Here is a 6,000-nt window from a genome sequence, read left to right on the forward strand (position 1 = left end):
AACTTTTATAGAGCCTTAAAAGATTTACATGTTAAATTGAAAAAAACTTTTAACAGAAGAATGAATCCGTTGTGTTTTTTGTGTTCTTATGATGTTAAAAACAAAATTAATTATGACGACACAAATTTATTTGTGTGTCTTCTATGAATAATTTTTTTTTAGAAATTATCCGTTCTAATTTATCATTAAAAAAATAACTTTTTATTTTATATTTTCAATTGTTTGTTTGTATGACAAAGGCCTATTTATTTCGATATAACACTTGTTTCAATTGTTTTTCTAATTATTTTTGGTTATATACTAAATAAATATAGCTATAGTTGACAACGTTAATTTAAAACTAAAATTTCTATGAAATATTTTTCCTGGATATAAAATATGTTCGAAGAGATGAGTGTTTTTAGTTATACTTTAAGCATTTTTATATAAACTTCAATTTTCACTATTAGTTTATCATCTTTAATTATATATTTTTAAATGCATTTACTAGATAAATATAAATGTTTAAATTAACTTTTGATAAGTTTTTATCTTATAGACCGTAATTTTTCATTCTCTCTTGAATTTGTTTATGGTAGAAGAATGATTATGCCATTTCTCAATGTAATGATTACATACTTGAGTTGGGACAATGACGATTGGAGCTTGGTTAATAGAATAAGAAAACATTCGATAGCATATATTAGAAATTCAATAGATCGAAGTTAATAACAAATAATTTTATTCTTCGAACAAATAAAATACTGTATATTGAGAATTTTAATTTTTTTTATTATTATTATTATTTAGAAAATAAAATTTTTGTGGAATGAGTTAAATTCATCTAAATTTTAAAATAAAATAAAATTATACATTCTAAACAATATTATATTCAAAATATGCACAATAAATATAAATTTTATATTATAAATAAAATTTTGTCTTCTTTCTTATTATAATTTTTACAGGTATAATGATAACTTGTTTCTAATCTAACAGATGTTGTAATTTCATTCTTTATCTTTATTGATAATAAACTAATTTATAGATTTTTTTACAGAAAGAAGTTTTTAATATTAAGAAGTAATAAATATTTATAAAATGTATTTATAAAATATGTTAAGTTTTCAACATAAGTCTTAGTTATGCAAACAGTTTTCTCCACTTCTATATCCTTCGAATAGAATGGAGTTTACCACGGCTTATTTAGACTTGTCGTAGACCTAAGCCATTGATATAACAGTACCTTACATTTACCAAAAAATTATATATGTAAAAATACCAGGCCATAGCTTGCCTCGCATTTTTATATGTATAATTATTTGGTAAATGTAAGGTATTGTATGAGGCCAAGTTGCAGCTTAGGCCTCATAACGCGAGCCTGAGCCGCAGCTTGTTTGGCTTATTTTCTTTATAGGTATTCTTATGAATTTTATTTAAGGATATTTTAATCGTTTATTAAATATTTCTTTAAAACACTAACGAAATATTTAATAATTTTGACCTAAATTTATAATTCTTTCTTTAAATTTATAATATAATAGGAGATAATTTATTTTATAGTTTTTACAATGAATCGAAAAATCATTTAATAAAAATTGCGCCACTTCTCAATCTTGTGTACATTTCACTTGTACATACAAGTAGACTATTGAAACGTTTATCTGTTATAGTATTGAATAAATATCCGTAGTGAAAGATGCCCAAGGCAATTTATACGTGAGTAAATTGATTTGAGTAAATATTTTAAGATACCAATTATAGGATATAGTGTGGTGTTTGTAGTTTGTAAATTTATACAGAATATTTCATAAGGTATTCGGAATAACCCTAAGACTACAATAGTTAAAGATACTTTATAGTCTTATTTTTTTTTAATTTTTTCATATCAACACCCTCACATAAATTACAATTAATTGATTCTCTTATATAATCTCTATTAATAAGACATTTAATTGGCTCCTTATCTCAGTGAAATATCGACAAATTGTTTCTTGTGTTAAAACAATTATCCATACGCTATATATATTTAAATAAATTTTATTCACTTCAAAATATACTAAGAAGTATTAAAAACACCCCATCCACAAGGAGGAATTCAATTGGACTGAAATTTGGTAGACAGATAGACATAACACACAAGACTAAATAAACCTATTTCAATGATTACAGAATCAAGGGTTAATACAGAGTGCCCCCCAAAAATAGGGTTGATCAATAAATTGTGGATCCATCTCTAAGACTGCGATGTAAAACAGTGCAGGTGCTTAATGTTAACCTAAGGGACCTACAGCCACGCTTGATGAACTTGAGTAGTCAGATCTTGGAGGTTCTGAGGTATGCTGAGGCGACATCCAATTATGTCCTAGACACGCTCAATAGGCCATAAGTCTGGAGACCTTGCAGATCAACATAGACAAGTGACACCTTCGAGCATTCGGAGTAATGTATGCCGTGCATTACTGCACAATGGTCTGGCGACCGCTTGCATAAAAGAAAGTAATACAGGCTATAATGCCCCATTGCATGGTGCTACGCCAGTGCCTTAACCCATCAATTCAATCCTTTCATATTTTTCGAGTTTTGAATTGTTCGTACAACTAATACATTCAGAGCTGATTATCATAAAAACTTATCCGTAATTTATTTAATTCGAAAATATGTACACCAACAATAAATAAATAAGAATAAAATAGTAAAATCAATTCAAAACTTAGATCGATCAATTGATTATTAATGTAATAAAATTAATGCATTACAGAATTTATAACTGTCCTCAATTTTGTTATTGCATGTGGAACTGATCTGTAATAAAGTTAATTAGTGAAGATGGAAAATAATGCTCCGAACTTATTATCCATGAAAAATCATTAAAAACCCGAGGTGTTTAATCTGGAATGCCAGTTGAAGAACTTCAAAAAAAGGATGAAAATAACATGATGCAAATTCCTGTATTGAGATCCTTTATTGAAATTCCAGCTGGCATTTTCAACATATATTCTTGTTGCTTCTCAAATAATTTCGGACACATATCCAGAATGGGTTCAAATCTCAATCTTCGAAGCAATAGTCCATAGTTTTACTTACTACTCGGCTAGAACATTAATTTAATTATATGAATTTGTATCTTTTAAATAAATAAATAAAATAGAAATAATATTATAATATAGAACATATTCATAATCTTTAGTATATCCATTTTGTTATTTCTTTTTTAAATGTGAAAAACATATAATAACTTTTCTGGATGTAAATAAGGCAGTAAGTTTAATATATTATTTTCATTAAATATAAATTAATGTTTTTAATAAAGACTTCAACAATAATTTTTTTTTTAAAAAAAAGACTAATTTTAAAGACAAATTAAAATAAATATATCTTTTTCATAATACATAAGAAGTTTTTTGGTTTGCTGTGATACAAGTAGTAAACAGTAAACATAATTTATTATTAGAATGTAGGCATAACGTTAAGTACAATTTATCATTTATTAGCGTGATAAACTAATGCAAAGTTTATCTCACAGAAGTTTCCGATTAAGTTTTCTTGCGTGAATTGAGGAATAATAACAGAACTCCATCGTTTATATGACTTTTAGCTGCATGTGTATAATAATCTTGTATCATGATGTGAATGTGTGTAATTATGTTTTGTTATAACCATTTATTGCGAATTCTTTAATTTGTATCAATAATTAAATTCTAAAACACCAGAAACGTCTACAATTGAAACTTCTAGTCTATGTTTATTTAATACATTTACGAGGGTAATCCCAAAAGTAACGTCTCCTATTTTTTAGAAATACAAATAAACGTTTATTTTCAATAATTTTTACATCATTTTAAAGCTTGAACATTTATCTATTTTCTACATAATCGCCATTTCCGTCGATGCATTTTTGTAGGCACTGTGGTAGTTTTTGTATGCCCATATCATACTAGCTCGCCGCCATGTCGCGTTAAATCAATTGAAATTCATCGCCAATTGATGGAAGTGTATGGCGAGTCGTGCATGGATGTCAAAAACATCCGTAAGTGGTTTAGGAAGTTTGCAGCTGGTCGTACTGAAATTCACAACAAAGAAAGAAGCGACAGTCAATTTCCGACTAGACAGTCGCGAAGATTGAACAAACCATGCGTGATAATTGGCGGATCACTCTGGATGATCTCTGCATTTTGGTTCCTAGAGTTTCCCGAAGCATCATTCATAGGATTTTAACGGAAAAGTTACAATATCGGAAGGTGTACGCAAGATGGGTCCCACGACATGGCGGCGAGCTGCTATGACATGGGCATACAATGCCACAGCGCCAAGCGGCCGGATGGCCGAGCGGTCAAGGTGGCAGCCCACCGCTCTGGGGGACCCGGGTTCGAATCCGAACGGGTCGAAAAATCCCCAGAAATTTTTTGGGGGGTGGTCCGTTCGGATATGTCGGGCCCCGTCCCTCACCACCCGGCAGCCCCATTGTGGGCCTGGCCGAACCCATAATGGGCTTGCAAAAAGAGGCCCTCTTAGTGCTCACAGGGCGGAAAGAGTTTAAAAAAATGCCACAGAGCCTACAAAAATGCATCGATCGAAATAGCGATTTCGTAAAAACGTAGATAAATGTTCAAGCTTTGTAAAAATAATTGAAAATAAACGTTTCTTTGTATTTCTAAAATATAAGAGACTTTACTTTTGGGTTACCCTCGTATATATGTAAAATCCTTCTTTTTAACTTATTAGCCTATGTATTAACATTTAAGGATGAATAATCGGCAGTCATAAGGTCCCTTCTGCCCTTTGTATAGAACACTCTGGCACCTTTGTGTTTGTACAGCGACACAAAGCAAGATGCTGTCATTGTTGGAAACATTTGTGGATACTTTCTTTGGAAATAGCCATCAGTGCCTCTGTCGAATTCCGTTTAATGTCCATGACAGCGTCAAATCGATGGCATTTGAGAACTTTCTTTAGTCTCGAATGTAGGAGAAGTCCTCTATAGCCAAGTTCGGAGAATAGGCTACTGTTCCATGTTTCGCCAAAAATTGCCGCACAAGTAATGTTGTATGAGCAAGGTATTGTCCCGGTGTAGCATTCACACGTCGTTTTTCCATTTTTGTGGTGGTCTTTCTCTTTTATCTTGCTCCTCTGTTAGCAAGTGCGGCACAAACTTTGCGCTTCGTGTTGAAATCTTTTGTTAAAATAAAATGGTCACATCCCCAAAATTCTGACTTCTTCGGCGATCTTCCACGCAGTCAGATATTCTCTTCCCTCTTTAAAACGAACATTTAAAAACTTGCGAACAGCCCATGACGTCATTTCTGTAGACTAATTGCAATAATTAAAATGTTCCCTTAGCGGTTTTACCGATTTGAATGCAGACCTTGATGCACACGTGTTGCTTTGTATTCTCTGACTTATCGAAATCTCTCGCGAAGTCATAAGATGTATCAGCATTGTACAATTTATAATATTTCTAAGACTTATAGAAACATGTCTGGCACGATTGGACTGGCCGGCATGCCATTGCCTTTGCACTAAAAGACCACCATGGATACTTTTTGACTGAGTCACACACATTAAAACTTTGAACTTTCTAAACCACAAAATTCTGTTATTGTCATTTAGAAAAAATATCTTTTTTAAATCTTTCTGTTGTTTCAATTAATTTGATATCATCTTTTAAAGTACAGTGGAACCTCGGTATACGACCTTAATCCGTTCCTAATGTTTGGACTTATACCGAATAGGACGTATACCAAACCAACCTTTCCCATAAGAAGTAATGTAAAAATGATTATTCCGTTCTCGTGTAAAAAAAATGGCTGGCTTTAAACACCTCGCTTTCCTGGCTAGTTCCTGCTTGATTTTTCGTGAGATCAGCGTGTACCTTTTTAGCTTTCTCGCAAATAATTGCTTTCGATACGCTGTCTCCAGCACTGTTTTTCAGTTATCCAAAGCAAAAGCAATTTCTCGACATGATCTAATGTCTTCGATCTCTGTTTAGAAATTGATTTAACCCCTTTCGCAACGTTAGCA

The sequence above is a fragment of the Centruroides sculpturatus genome, unplaced genomic scaffold, assembly GCF_000671375.1.
Source record: "Centruroides sculpturatus isolate CEXI.00-Female unplaced genomic scaffold, Cexi_2.0 scaffold73, whole genome shotgun sequence".
Classification (NCBI taxonomy): Eukaryota; Metazoa; Arthropoda; class Arachnida; order Scorpiones; family Buthidae; genus Centruroides; species Centruroides sculpturatus.